This window comes from Melozone crissalis, unplaced genomic scaffold (assembly GCF_028551555.1).
Source record: "Melozone crissalis strain CALT ecotype California unplaced genomic scaffold, PUWL_Pcris_2 ptg000092l_1, whole genome shotgun sequence".
In the NCBI taxonomy this organism is placed as follows: Eukaryota; Metazoa; Chordata; class Aves; order Passeriformes; family Passerellidae; genus Melozone; species Melozone crissalis.
In genome coordinates, this window is record NW_026535869.1 from 183,730 (window position 1) to 199,590 (window position 15,861).

Consider the following 15,861-nt stretch of genomic DNA (forward strand, 5'->3'; position numbering starts at 1 on the left):
ATTTTCTTGCCATCCAGAGGACTCAGTCTGAACCACAGTTTCACTTCCCCCTCCCTGCCCAAGAGGCAGGGAACACCAGAGGGAAAGAAACATTTGCTCAAAAGCCGTCGTGACCAAAGCCCCTCCAAACTGCTTTGCTCTGAGAGGACAGTCTTGAGCTGCTGCCGTCGCCCCTGCGCCCCCCCCACTGAATCCGGGGGCGGACAGAGCAGAGGAAACTTGCTTGGACTAGCCCTAGGTCTCCCCGATTGCTTTTGCTCCTTGCCAGAGGAAAGTTCAAACAAGGCTGCGCAGAGGCAGGACACAGGCAGCTTTCAGCCCAGCCTAACTGCCACGCTTGAGGCTCGCCTGTGGCTGGACCTGCTCCGTTCGGGCCCTGTCTGGCCCGATCCTCTGCTACAGATCAGTGCTGGAATAAATCCTGCCAAGGAAGTGCTGAAAGCTCCAGTGCTGCAGGGGTTTCTCAGCTTGATGTTGAGAAGAGTTGACCAGAGACACAGCCCTTCTGCTCAGTTACTACCCTTCAGAGCCACCCATCCAGTTCCTCCCCACCCTGAGCAGGGAGACCTACACTGTGGGTTGTTGGTACCCTTGCCTTTTATAAGCCAGCATCCTTTCCCAACTGCAGCCTTTCCAGAGGCCTGAAGCCCAGCATGGCAACAGAGCAAAGCAACAGTCAATGCACCCACTGCTGGAGCCCCTGCCCATCTGAAGGAGAGTACGGCTATTCACTGATACACAGCTATTTAGCTGGATCTTTCTTCCAAAGAGTGTATTAAGATTTTACTTTCTATTAGGAATACAAATGCTTCAGAGTCCCTGCCTGCAGAACCAGGTAACTAATGCAGACTGATCAGACAGGTACCATGCCTTGGCTGGCAAGTCAAGGAAGACCGTTCATGAAGCAAACTTCAGCAGGGGATACACTGCAAGCAGAGGACTCCTAACATAAACCCTTAAGAGAAAGTTGGGTATGGCCCTCCAAAGAAAGGCACATCATTCTTGGAGGGCAGCATTTCTTTGCAGGGTGAGCAGAGGACCTCCTCGGAGTACCACAAGCTCCACTTGGTAGCCAAGGACAGAGTTTGCAACACTGCTGTAAACACACGAGCCACAGCTTTCTAACTTCAGCAGGGCAAATCTTGCTAGAAAACTCTAAGATGCACAGGGCATTGAAGATACTTCAAGAGAGGAGCTCCTGACCTCCATCTTCTCAGAAGAATAGAAAAACCCTGCTTATGTGTTGAACAGGAGGCTGAGACCCAGAGAGGCAAGAGAGTAGGAGTGATGAGCAGGAACTGGGAATCCTGGCTTCTGTCCCTAGCTCTGCCACATATTCCCTTCCTGTCTTTGGTTAAGTCACTTCCTTTTACTTTTCCTGCCAGCCTCTATTTTGGTGGTTAAAAAAAAAGCAATCATTTGCTTCTGCAGAGTGTTTAAAACCTCTTCTGTCCTGTGACAGGGCAGAAGATTGCTGCAGCCAGAGGCTGCGAGACAGCCAGCACGCAGGAGCCACGCTGCTCACACAAACCCCAGCAGAGCCTGGCATTTCCTGTGCTTACATTTTGAGAAGCACAGAATCTGTAAACAGTCAGTGCCACAGTGCATCTTCTACACAAACCATATCCTGGCCCATTTCCTTTTCTCAACCACAGGACTAGGAGCTGAGCAAGGAAAAAGTAAGCTGCTCAGCTGACCTGTGACAGAAAGAGCAGTGCAACTGAACACAGCATTGCTCTGGACAGCACACCTTGCAAGGAGGTGGCTGCTAATCCAGTAGCAGCAAGGATGGGGAGGATCCAGCAATACCAGAGGCAGGGTTAAAAGGGAAAAAAAACCCACCACAAAATACAACTGCAAAAAACCAACCCAACCAGCACCCTAAAGAAGCACAATGGTGCAGACGTGCCTGAGGAGCACAGCCCTCCTGCTCCCTAGCAGATCCATCCTGCGGCCTCCCGCATACTTTGGGAAGAAAGAAGACAAGTAGGCATAGGCAGGAACAAGGAGCACTCTGTGGTTTTGCTCAGTATTTCAGTCCATCTCTCACTCAGGAGGAGCTCTGCTTTGCTTTCCAAGTCTCGCCCTCTCTGGCACGGATCACAAACCTGGCTTCTGGCCCAGGACTCGGCTCCAGCAGCGCTCATCACCAAACAGGGTGACGCCCCACCTCTGGGCACAGTGCACAACACAGTCCTAAAGCCATCTTGAGGCTATTACCCCAGCATCAGAGGAGGCTCCCCATTATACCCCAGCTGGGATTCCAGGCATCCTGAGCCGCAGCTGAAAAACCCAACACTCAAACATAGCTCCAGCTCTTTGGGGGAAGAAAAACCCAGCATCAAAGTACTGTTTTCTCTAGTGGCTCCAGCTGAAGCTGCCAGACAAGCTGCCTGCATTGGAGAAATCCTGTCTCCCAAAGATACCCAGGCATAGCTTGCATGTTCCTCTGCCTGGAGCTGCCCAGAAAGATACAGCAGGATGACGCCAGGTGAAGGCATTGCCCTCCCATCACAGGAAGTGAAAAAGGGACTGGAAACCACAGCCCGATGCACCCATCTGACAATTCAGCAAGGATACCAGGATACAGGGAAGCCACCTGTGCCCAGACCACCTCTTGATAAAGAGCTGAGCCAGTGGGAAGCAGGCTTCATTGCACTGAGTGTGCCTAGCATGGACACACACTCAGCAAGAGCAGAGCAGGTTCTCCTTTCCCTCTTGAGGGCACTGCAGCCCATTATCCTCACACTGGTTTCTCCAGTGCAGGGTTGCACCTGGCATCAAGGCAACCCTGCTTGTTTTGGAGTCATATTGTCTTAGATGGCCAATCTCACGCCTTGGAAGAGGGGCAGCAGCAGGTCTGGCCCCAAGCAAGCAGGACTTGGAGCCAGTCAGGATGCCCAACAGCAGCACACCCACTTCCAAGGCTTGGTACAGGCTTCAGATAGCCATGCCAAGACAACCCATGCTCCATCTTCCTGCCATGCCATGGCCCAGGCTTCCCTGGGCACCAACGAGTGCTGATCTGCTGGCCAAGGATGCAGGCAGCGAGCAGGACTCCTGTCTCTCCATAGCGTGGCTTTCTCTTAAATCAGAAGCAAGTACCAGTGACACTAACTGCTTCCCCCACAGTATCTCCTGCTGAGTAGAACCCTGTGGCAACTGCAAATGCCATCGGGAACTGGTCCCAATTAGAACAAATCCATCACCCTATCCACCTTTGAGTTTCATACAAGTTCAGGTAGGAAGAAAACAAAAAGAGTTCCCTGTTCCCAGGAAAGGGTCTGATGCTGAGCAGATGACCTGAAACAGGCACCACAGAAGAAGGAAGGGTGCCTCTCCTCCACGCCATGTAATTTGGCTGGTACTGCCTCCTCAGGAGAGGCTGATGAAGTGCAAAATACAGCAACAGAAACCATGCCCACCAATCCCCAGTAACAGCTCCTGGGTACCCTCCTCTCAGGGCTGCCAGAGGTGCTGAAGAAAGGAAGCCAAACCAAAGCAGCAAAGACTGGCCCATTGGAAATCAGCACACAACTTCAAAATAGAAGTCAGGAAGAACTGAGGAATGTCACTGTGGCCATCCTCACAATCTGCACCACACAGAGCTGCTGAAGATGCACAACTGAGAAGCAAAGTACTCACGACACTTCCTAGGGCCCTTGCTCCAAGACAGGCGCATTTTTCCACAGCTTCAGTGCTATAAGAAACCTCATAGGGTAACTAAATCTCATGGAGATCAACTACATAAAGTCAGAATCCACAGCTCCCACCACGCTCTGGAAACACAGGACCACACATGAGATCACCAGAGAATGCATTTGCCAGTCAAAATCTGCCTGGGAGGAAAGGAGAGCTGACTGACACCAAGTCCTGACCTGCACTAGATTCTGATTTTCCAGAAGAGTCATGCTAGCAATCCTCCTTTTACTTCGCTGATACAGCTTAAATAACACTGACAAAATATTGCTGCATCTGTACATCATATCGCTATGATATCTCTGCCCTGTATTATATTATATATCCATGCATCTACATACCACATTTCCTGTTAAAAATGTCAAAAGTAATCAAACACAGCTCAAAGTCTCCTATGTGCCCTCTCCCACCCCCAATCCATGGCACTGGCACGATCCTGGGTCTCAGCCAAAAGAGCAACAGTACAAGGAAAATTACATTTTCAGAGCAAGCTCTAGGCTTCTGCCTGGCTCAGGCTGTTGGGGGAGAGCAGACAACCCTGGGAGGAGGCAGTGACAGAAGCTCAGGAGCAGGCTCACAGGTAGAACAGACTGCTGATGCATTCTCAGACAGGAACAGCAAACTTGTGCTTTTCCACATAGCACTTATTCTCCCGGAAGAGACCGACTTGAGAGATGTGTCGGGCAGGGTATTTAAAACTGGATGGAGCCCTAAGGAATTAAGCACTGGAAGCCAGCCTGTGCCATCTCCAGGAAATTACTAGACCTGAGCAGATTAAAACCCATTACAGCAGCACATCTGGACATCCGAGGAACACAAACACATCCTCGAGTACTTTGACCGCTAAGAAATTTCCCTCCTAGCAGCAGCAAAGCCTGATGCAAGGCAAGGAAGCAAGGTGACTGTTGAAATTTCTGATGCCAGTTCTGAACCGGACGCTGTACTGACAAGAGATGGGGGTAAAAGAGAGAGAAAACAACCATATACACCTATTCTGGGACCCTGAAACAAACCAGAGAGTAACAAAGAGCAACATCTCTACAGCAGTAAGAAACAGCCACTGGTCAGGACCCAGCTGGTGCTCCCCACAGAGGGAACCAAGAGCCTCCTCTCCAGCTATCCCTCCTTTCCACATCCCTCCACAGAGCAAGCGCTGACAGAAGGGAAAGCACTCACAGTGTTCAGCAGGAATGAACAGCAGGGGACAGAAGAAAAAGCAATGTTTTTTTTCTCCCCAGAACAGCAAGTATGGAGGACATGATGCCAGCTGGGGTTGACAACTTGACAGAAAAGTGAAAGGCTGAGTTGAGCTTGAACCTCAGAAACTCCAGGCCAGTATGAGTGAAGTTCACAGCTCATGGGCTGGAGTCTAAAGTGAAACTAAAGCGCACTGGAATTAGCCTGGAACTAAAGTGCAACTCCAGCACATCCTTGGCAGCTGCCTGGAGCAGCGTAGCCCAGTGAGCTTGCTATGTCCAGTTTTGTGATGGCCCAGTTGCTTCATGCAGCTGTCTGTGCCCTCTGTCACAGTGGCCAGAGAGCCACCTTCCAACAGCAAGATGCAAAAGGCCTTAAAAGTACAAAACAACTATTTTACTTTCTTCAACTGAACAACAACTGTGGTTTCTCGTTTCTAAGTAGGCTTTCCTTTAGCTACTGCCTGTTTATTTCTTTGCACTGGTGGGGATCTGGAAAGAGGAAATGGACTTTCAGGGGAGGGAGACACAGTAATACCTACAACACTGCACCACGGAAAACACCATGAAATGGATTTTCTAGGTAATGAGGATGCAAGTCAGGGTGGTAGGGAACAACCACCTGCTCGGCTAAAATGGCAACACACATATTAAAAAACAAACAAAAAGGTTCTTCACCACTTAGGTTATGTATGCTCTGGCAAAAGTCCCAATGGAACAGACAGCTGCTGTAGAGACAGTACACTGATACCCTCATCTTTCCACCAAGGAGAATCAGGCAGCAACATCGACCTGGCCATTTCTGCACTGCTTCCAGCCTGGGGTATTACATACCCACGTGTGGTGGCAGCCAGCATTATCACAGGCACCAGAGTCAAAGGAGGTCTTGATTCAGCACCAACACACCCTTGCCAAGTGACCTTGGGCAAATCACTTCCTCGGTGACTCACTGTTCTTATCCCTCCTGCCACCAAAGTAGCAACGCAAGGCACACACACAGCCCCTGTATGTGACTGATGGATGGAAGGAGCTGCATGTCATTACTGCATGCCTGGCATGAAACTGCATTTCAGCAGGGTAATGAGTGGTAGCCACAATCGCAGAACAGATCCTGCAGGTCAAGAGTACACACTAAGGCTCACGTAGCATCACTCTGCAGCCGAAGGAGCATGGCTGGCCTCTGTGCCACGCCGTTGGCAGCCCTTTGCCTGGCAGAGCCGGGACACAACCGTACGCTGCCGCAGCCTGACACTCTGTCAAACGGAGCTGCCCCCAAGGCGTGCAGACGCTGCCACACACAACAACACAACAGCCTGCCCTGTCATGTAGCATTACTTATGTGTTCAGATATGCATCCTTCTCGCATTCCTATTCCAGCAAGAACGGGGCTGGAACAAGTTCATCACCTGCTAAAGTACACGTCCCTAATACAATGCAGGGGAGTTTTGTTACATTGATTCCTTTCTGTGCGCAAGAAGAATACGCATGTACAGGTGGTGTTTCTCTCTTTTTCGTCCAAGCTGACCGCACGCCTGATTTATCTCAACAGGGAACAGAAGCCTATCGAGTAGAATACTGCAAATAGAGGGGACAGGTCTCCCCTGACAGTTAGGATGGTCCCTGACAGGAGTGTTTGTTTAAACTCTGCGTGAAACGTGGCAAGTTCCCATCCTCCCCGGGGCTTTAATAGCACCGAAAACGTCTTGCAAAATCCAGACCCGCTCCGGTAAAACCAGACGGAACTCGATTAAGTTCTCTGCACCTGAGAAAAGCCCCAGACGAGGCACTTTTGTCCGCGAGGAATCGCCTGCGGCCGCAGCAGCAATAGGTGACAAGGACCTGGTAAGAGCGGTCCCCGAGACGTGAGAGGGAATCGGGCAGGGTCCCGCGGCGCAGGGGCAATGTCCAAGGCAAGCGGGAGCGCTGACAGCTCATCCCCAGCCGGCCGGACTCGGCGGGTAGGCCGAGCCGAGGCCGGCGCCGTCCCCCCGCCAAGTTATCGCCGCCCCCGGCAGCTACGGAACGGCGGCTAGCCCGGAGCCCCCGGCTCGCTCGGACGGCGGCTCCCGGCCGCCGCTCCGGCCGGATGACAGCCCCGAGGCGGGCCCGGCTGCGCGAAGCAAGGGGTCGGTGCGGGGGCGGCGCGGAGCCCCGGCTCCCCCCCGGGGCGGAACAATGGGACGGCGGCTGCCCGGGCCTGGCGGGGCACTCACCTCGGCGGCGGCGGAGCGGCTCAGGGTAGGCCGGGAGAGCCCGCCGGGGCGGCGCGGCGCGGCTCCGCGGGCTGCTGGGGGCCGGCCAGCGGCGCGGGGCCGGCGGCGCGGGCCGCGCTCATGGCTCGGCCGCCCGCCGCAGGGCGCGGGGTCGGGGCCGCTGCCGGCGGCTCCCCCCGCCCCGCCGCGCCGCTCCTTCCGCCGACCGAGCCGGCGGCTCCAGCCCGCGCCCGCCGGCGGGGGTGGGCGTCCGGCCGCGGCGAGCCCCGGCTGCCCGCCCGGCCCCGGGCCGCGGACGGCTTCCCCGCGCTGCGGCGGGCGGCCGGGCGCGGGCGGCGGGGAGCGGAGCCGGCGGGCGCGGCGGCCCGGGCGCGGGCGGGGGCGCCGTGGCGAGGGCGAGGCGCTGCGGGCCGAGTGCTCCTTTCTCCGCCGGAGCCTGAATAATCATTTGGAGAAACAGGATCATTCACTTTCCTCCGAGCCGGAGCCAGGCGCTGCCCTGTCAAAATAAAAGCCCCGCGCGCCGATTAACCGCTTCCTGGTCGCGGGCGCCCTGCCGGCCGCCCAGCGGCACCGCCCGCGACCGGCACGGCCGCCGGGGACCGGGATCGGCACCGCCGCCCATTCCGGGCCTCCCGCGACGAGTGGCCGGCGCCCCGCGAGTGGCCGTCCAGGTGTCGCACACCCACGAATCGCACAGACATGTACGCGATGGCACACGGGTCTCAGCACTGCCGGGACCTGCAGAATTGCATCCCACTCCTCCCCGCGACAGCACGGGGACTGCTCCTGCTGAGCATCCTTCTGCCTTTTATCATCCGAAACACCCGTTCTGCTCAGGCCGACACCCTGCGAGTCCTGCTCTCGAGCCTCACTGTGCCGGGGAGGTCCCACACCTGATCCCATCTTTGCTGCATCTCCCAGAGCAGACTTCGATGATCCTTGTGGGTCACTTCCAACTCAGAATATTTTGTAATTTTACACACAAGGCACAAGGACTGGCTCCGGCCTTGAGAAGAGCAGCATGTTATTATTTTTACCAACAAGTTTTCCAGGCATTAACCACCCTCCTGCCCTGAGCAACAGACTCCACGGACGGGAGCCACACACTGCACATGCATACCAGACTGTGGGGGCAGCCTGCCCGCTCCTGGGCGATGCCACCAACATCCTAACCAGGACGTGTCGCTTTCCTGCCTGAAGCGCACCAGCCGCCCAGGAGCGGGGCCGGGAGGAGAGGGCTGGAGGCAGGGACCACTTGCCAGCGTCCCCAGAGTTGCAGTGCTCAAGGTGATGTGGAGACAAACAATCCAGCTCCACTGACGGGAGGCAGCGGCCTCGGTTGAAAATTAACACAAGACTCGCCCCTGTGCTCACACCCGCAGCGCCCGAACCGGGGCGAGGAGGGAACGGCGGCCGCGGGGGACGGGGGACAAGGGGGGGTGTCAGCCCCCAGAGCCGGGGGCGGCGCGCGGCAGCGCCCCCTGCCGGCGCGGGGCGAGAGCTCCCGGTGGGCCGGGGCCGCGAGCGCCCCGCCCCGCCCGGTCCCGCCCACTTCGGCCCCGCCCCGCCCACTCCCGGCACCGGCGGCACCGGGGCTCCGCTCCCTACGGGCAGGCGGGCGGGGCTGCCGGCGGAACCCTGCGCCCCCCTTCCCCACGGCGCATGAGGGGCATGCGGCGGAGCCCTCCCGTTCCCCACGGGCAGACGGGGCTGCAACGAGGCCCAGCGAAGAGCGGGGCTGCTGTAAAAGGGAGGGAGCGAGCGAGGGCGAAGAGCCGGCTGCTCCCAACCCCGACTGAAAAGTCGCGACATGAGGCTTTGCAGGCGCCTCTTAGGCAGCTGGCACAGGGCGGCCTCGCCCGTTTGCAGAAGCGCCTGTGGAAAGCACCCGACGCCGAAGCAGACGCAGGGGGCGGGTTGCGGATGTTCTGGGTTTTACCTCGGGGGGCCGCAGTGGGCAGGCACTGGGAACCCCTCTGCATCGAGCATCGCTTGCCTGCACCAGCCATCGAAGGAAGATAGACCCCTCTGGGGGAGTGCTGAGGCCATACATCTCGTTGCCTCTTTGGTGAACTCCCAAGTTCCTCATCAGCAAGCAGTGACATATTTTCACACTTTCATCCTTCCCAGTAGCAGCACTGGGTTCATGCTGCTGCAGACGGCATGCACAGGCGCAGTGGGTTAAAAACAGTGCCCAGCCACCATTACTTGGCATGACAGCTCAGTGCCAGAGGCAGACAGGCAGTTCCTTCCCTCCAGCCAGGTGTGGTGCATAGGGGACACCTGGAACCACCTCTGCTCTGCGTCCTCTGGTTGCCTCCCTCTTCCTGCTCATTCCCTCATACCTTCTGGGCTTTTTACATCACAGACCTTCACACCTCTCCCAGCCTGCACACATGGAAGTGGCAAAGCAAGACTGGGAAAGGTCAGCAAGAGGACCAGCTGCTTATTGGTTCAGCAGAGCCTGCTGCTTTCAGAGCTCTACCTTTAATTAACATCTGCCAGGCTAGCTACCCTCCCTGCACTTGATGATGACTCCCAGTCTCCCCTTCCGTCCTCTATAATTATGTCCATGCTAGGAGAGACAAGACAGGAGAGGAGATGATGAAGCAGATTCCTTGGAGCTCCTCAAAGCCACCACCACCACGGTAGCAGCTCATTCCAGGAGCTGCCTGGTACAGCAGCACCTTAGCAAGCCCCAGCCAAGATACCCAGACTTGGCTGTTACCTGCTCCTTTTCCTGCCTTTGGACCACAAAACTTACATACAACATACAAAACAGAATAGTTAAGGACCTCCCTGAATAGTTAAGGACCAAGAGAGGGCCATCTATGACAGTGACTCCAGCCTTCCCTGGGAAGATTGTGACTGACCACCCAGAAGCTCCTGACACATTCTACCTCTATGGGATACAGAGAATACAGGGCTACAGGGTTCGAAGGATTTGCCTTGTCCTGTTTTGCCAGCAGGGAGCTGGTCCTAAGCTATGTCCAAGGCTCTGGGATTTGTTCATTCCCACTGACTCTCCAGAACGCCAGCCCTAAGCTCAGACCTTCACAAGACCCCTGTGGGCAAGGCCCTCATTATACTTATGAATATGATTAATTAGGTCCAATTAACTGTACCGGAATTAATTATGTGATTCACATTTAGCTGGGGCTGCCTCTTTGCGAAGCATTTCCCCAGTGGATCACTCCAGCAGATCCCCAGCAGAGGCCCCAGAGATAGAAGAGTCCAGACAAATTGTGCTGAAGGAAACGAGTCTGGGGCTGTGAAATGCCTGTTTTGGGAGCAGCTCCCTGCTTTGCTGATCCACATAGCTATGGAGCAGGGAGCTGGTGGTAGTCCAGCATTAAATCCACAGACCTAGCTCACAGATTCATCCTGTATTCTCCCACAGAAAGGCAATGGTCCAGCAAGAAGATGGAAGAGGCTATGTTGCTACTGCTGAGGTAGACACAGGCCTAAAAACATCTTTTCATCTCTTCCCAGGCTGTTCTGAGTCCTGCCCATGCCTATGCAGACTCCTGGCCAAAGTGTCCTTTTCTTCTGCTCAGACACCAGCAGAGATTCTATCCCACAGTCTCACAAATCCGTGATGTGCCTGATCCCCCTTGCACTGCACTGCAAGGTCTCAATCCCACTTCTGTTTTGGTGGTACTACAAAGCCATTGCTCAGGGAAAAGGGAAAAACAGCCAGCCTAGGAAAGGCCCCAGGTCTTCCCCCAACCCTGCAGTCAGCTGGGGAAGAATGGGTTCCTTCATTTCATGCTCACTGGAGTTTGAGCAGGGCAGCCAGCAGCAGCAGGCCACTGCAAGGAGCTTGCACTACCTTTGCCACCTCTGCAGCTGCCTAGACAGCGTGTTCCATTGTCTACATGGAATTGGACAGCATCAGAAGTGCCCAGTTTGGTGTCTCCTTTTACACAGGATCACCTTTCTTTATTAACTATCACACCTCCAACAGACCAAGACTGTTCACCCACTGCAGTCACAAGAAACATGGAAGCTCAAAGACAACACGTGAAGCAATGCAGCCAGCCAGAGTCTCCTGCTTAGTACTGTCACGCTAGAGCTGAGCAAAACACAGCCTGTGCTGAGGTACTGAGGGAGAATTTAATCAAACTGAGACATCCTCTTTCCAAATGAAAATATGCTGTTGTTGCTGCTGCAGCTTCAGCATGGCTGACAGACCGTCATTTAGCAAAGACAAACTCTTGACACGGTTCCAGGATCACAATGACACCAAGACTCAGCATCCTGGTTGCCTTGCTATTGCTTGGATGCCTGATGCATTCCTAATGCCTGTATGTGTGCAGGCACGATGCAGCTCTTCAAGTCTTCTTCCCTTCTTGTTACTCCTGAACACTCTGAATGCCAGCCTTATCCTCCCAATAGCTCAGATGCACACCGCCCTAGGGAAATCATCTCAGCTCCACATAGTCCTGATGTTGCTGGAATCCTGGCATGGGATTCACTCCTACCACAGCTGCCTAGCCTCAGATGGCCTTTGCTACCTGCTCTAGAGGTATTTGGACTGCTCTGCATGGGGCCCTGCTTGGCTGTCCCTGGTCTTGGGACACTGCTACCGAGAAAAGGCTAAGGTTTACCGGCGCCAGAGCTGCGAGGGAACTTCTGCCCCTGCCAGCCGGTAGGGCCAGGAGAGCCGGAGCCCAGGGGCAGCCCCGCGGAGGGGCGCCAAGGGTTAAATGGTTTGGCGAGGCCACCGGCGCGATAAACGCGGCCATCGGCGGAGCCGGCGCCTCCCACCGCCCCGGGGCCGGACTGGCGGCAGCGGCAGCGGCGGGGACTCTTATCCTGATAGGGCGCCTTCCGCCGAGCGCGGCTCTGCAAACACGGGGCGGCGGGACTGGCTCCGCGGCCGCGGCGCTCGGCGACACAAAGCGCGCAGGGCCCTCGCCCGACAGCCGGGCGGGAGCGAGCGGGGGCCGGGGGTCTCGGCAGGGACGCGGGATCTCCCGCCGGGGGTCTCGGCAGGGATGCGCGATCTCCCACCGCGGCCGTCCCGGCCGGCCTCGCAGGCACAGGCGGGCACGGAGCGCGATGCCGCTGCCGGTGGAGCAGGCCGGTGGCTCCCGGAGCTCCGTGCCCGCTGCCCGGGGCTGCGCGCCGCCCCGGCCCCTGCCCGGCACGGCGGGGCCCCGGGCGGCCCCGGCGCGCCCAGCACGCCCCGTGCTGATCGCGGACGGGAAAAGCATCGCGCGGATGTGCCCGGGATGGGTGTGGGATGGCAGCTGTGCCGGGGCTGACACACGCTCTGTAGGCACGCACGAGCATGTGCGACCGCAAACAGCAGGAACAGAGCACGGCACATGGGCGCCAGCCCTAGAGACACATTAGAACAAGCGATCTGCGGTGGGTCGTACCAGGGAATAAGGAGATAGTCAAGGAAGGTACAAGAACAGCTTCTGCTGTCACTGCTACTACGGTTTTACAATAAGGCTGAACTAGAAACAGAGCAATCCCTCCCTTTGATTTATTTACTCAGTGCTTTTATCACAGACAACGCCTGGAAGCCTGATCACTGCAAATGTGCAAGTCTGTGCCTACGACTTGCAGAGCAGAGACCAGGACAGTTTTCAGAAAGGTCACAGGCCTGACACAAATCAAATTTTATACAATGTCTCTATTAGAATTGGGGGTCACTTGAAATCACCACTCTGTAAACTGGCTCAGAACGGGAAAAGTTAGCAAGCTGCTGCCTTGTGCCATCTGCAGCATGACAAGGACTTGTTTTGGTGGTAGCTTGGACTACCACTTGAGAGCCCCATTATTCCCACATACAATCTCTGTTCCTAAGACAGTCATGTGCATCTTGTTGTGTGCAATGCCCCAACCACACAAAACTCTAGCTTGGGGAAAAACCTCTCCCACAGCACCTCCGACCTGTTTTTCAGGGAAGCAGGGCGTATGCCCTGGCACACAGGACTAACACAGCCCAATTCACCTGCATCAACACTCAGCTGGCTGGCTAGGCCCATGTGCCTTGCACGTTCCAGCAAGGGTAACCACCTGAGTGAGGCTACAGGCTCTACCTGTGTGTTCAAGCTCCGTTTCCTAGGTTTTCACCCAGCCCTGTTTCATCTGTACCTCTATCTCCCGAGACCTGTGTGCATTTACACAGGTCTGATGGTACTCTCAGGCCAAAAGTGCTGAGCACTTTTGTTCAAATGCTGTGAGGACTCTACAGAATTTGGGACAAGAAAAAGATTCCTCTTGTCCAGACCACCCCACCCCTGAGCAGCTCTTTATTACTTGCATTTCTGTTCAGTGTCCTCTCATACTCCAGATATCTCCACCTTATCTGACAGCCTGCCGTTTGCACGCATCCCCATAGACTCAGCGGAACTCGGGGACACACGGGAGGCAGCGAGACCCTGCCCGGGGGCGCCGCCTGGCGGACGCGAGCGGCCCCGCCGCCCCGGGGCTCCCCCGGCGGCCGCGTCCCGGCCCCGGCGGCTCTCACTGCAGCCAGACTGTCCCGCTGTGCTCCAGCCTGTCCCGCTGTGCTCCTGACCGTCCCCCTGCGCTCCAGACCGTCCCTCTGTGCTCCAGACTGTCCCCCTGTGCTCCTGACTGTCCCCCTGTGCTGCTGATGCCGAGAGGCAGCACTAGAGCAGGCACAAGAAACACCAGAAAACATGCTGCTTCATTTTATTTCCCCCACTTCTCCCTCTGATGATGCAAAAGAGATGCAGCCATCCCCAAAAGCACTGTGTGCACAGCACAAGTGGATGTTTTAATTAACAGAAAAAGGAGAAACCGTAGCTCTGGTGACAAATGCCAATCGGGGCTTTAACACCCAGGTGTAGAAGCAAGGAAATGGATTTCCACATCATGCAATACTATCTTTGTCTCTCCAGTTAAGAATGACCATTTGGTTACTTCTAATATTTTGGAGCTGGTACAGCATTCTGACCAGGTCTTAGGTACTGGGGATGTCCTGGGGCTGATAAGGCTGCCATGCTATCCCCCACCAGGGTCAAGCCAGCCTGCAGTTTTCACTGCTGGGATATTGCATCCAAGTGAAGAATGGCAGGTGTGTGCAGGAGCTGCTGGCACCACCTGTGGCTCACTGTACCATTGTCCCTGCAGAAAAAAGGTGGGTGGGCCCAGGAGGGCCCTTTACCCTTGGGAGCCTCCTCTTCTAAGTGGAGCTCCTGGTAGCTGGAGAGGCTGACCTGGGGTCTGTTCTCCTTTGTCCCTTACAGCACAATGCAAACCCACATTTGCATCATGCTGCTGAAGCATCCTCTCCCTGTCATGAAATATTCATGCTCACCTCCAAAAGGGGTCCAGCACAGCAAATCTGTGTGTCCCTCTGCAGACAGGCAATCTGTGCTGCAGTGTGGCCATGGGCTTTGCTGTGAGGTCAAGCCAGATCCAGACAGCTGATCTCTGTCTTTGAGGAAGTAAAATAGAGATGAAAAGAAGTAGCAAAACCCCAGGAGGTGGTTTTGAGATTTAACCCTTTCCAGGCTGGAAGGCACTGGCAGATAGTCTGCACCAAGCAGCCTGAGCAGTGCAGGAGAGACGGGTCTAGACAGCACCCAAAAATGCTGATGTTCTTCCTCAGGTTGGAAAGATTGTTCCCGACCCATCAGAGACTGGCTCTGTTAGAAATAGTGGAAGCTTCTAGCAGCTTCTCACAGAAGCCACCTCTGTGGTTTCCCCCTCAAAAAAACAGGCTGTGTTAAACCAACAGAGAGAGATTTCCTGCCTGTTTCTGTGGGAAAGCTGGTGTGGTGACTGCTGTGTGGTTGAGAGGCAGGCAAGAGATGCTGTTCCAGCCTCTCGACTGTCACCTTCTTGCTGTCTTTTGCTTTGTTCAGAAAATTTGTGCTTTGGCCTCACAGATTAAGAACATGCACAGAAAGTTGCAATTACAATGACACATTTTAATGAATTGCCATTTGTTCACTTCTTTTCTCCTTAACTAATTCTGCCTTGGTGATTTCCAGTACAGCACATTTACTTAAATTGAGTAAGAGGTTGCATATGAAGGAGGAAAAGACAGTGGCAGAAGGGGAGGAGCAAGATTTCAGCAAGGGAACTTGTGGAGGACTACCACTCTGAAATATAATCGAGACAAAACTGCTACACTTTTCTTGGACATGAATTGGAGTGGGAGGCATTTGTTACTGCCAATGCAGTCTTCTTCATACCCAGTTCTTCCACACAAGGTTGAATCGTTAAGCATTGACAGTGCATCTGTTAAGATTGGCTCTAGAAACCAAATGTTCTTGAAAGTAAAAGAAGCGTGTGCTTGCCCTTCATCTTCCCAGCCATTCAGCTCCCACAGCACGGAGAAAAGCCACACGGAGCAGCCTCCACGCACACAGATGGCCGAGATTGGCCGGGTGAAGGGCTCCTCTGTGTGAAAGGCACAGCAGGCTGAGGAACAAGAAGTTCCCCAAGGATGACATCAGTCTTTCTTCTACTGACAATATAAAGCTTCAAGGAAAAGTCCCACAGAAGATCTCCAAGAAGAGCTCTTCCCAATGTTTAATTTTCCTCTCCCAGTTTGTGTTTTCTTTTCACAGCTGCATTTGTGTCCTACCGCCCATGGCAGCTACCTTAGAGCACACAGTCAGCCTGAAAGAACCTCAGAAAGATCCTGCACCCTGCAGATAGCACTGGCATCACCACACATTAGCAAGCACTGGGAGAGGACTTCCCAGGAAAGACAGGAGTACCATCTTTCTCCAAGATCACAAACTCTGTTAATC

General features: G+C 55.0%; 1 protein-coding gene across 3 annotated transcripts in view; it reads right to left on the reverse strand.

Moving 5' to 3' along the window:
* BCL9L (BCL9 like) overlaps positions 1-7,177 on the reverse strand; it is a 47,436-nt gene extending 40,259 nt beyond the window's left edge. For all 3 annotated transcript variants that reach the window (XM_054291508.1, XM_054291507.1, XM_054291506.1), the window contains exon 1: positions 7,109-7,177. The gene's annotated coding sequence lies outside the window, so the exon portion shown is untranslated. The remainder of the gene's footprint in view (positions 1-7,108) is intronic.
* Between the last annotated feature and the right edge of the window lie 8,684 nt (positions 7,178-15,861).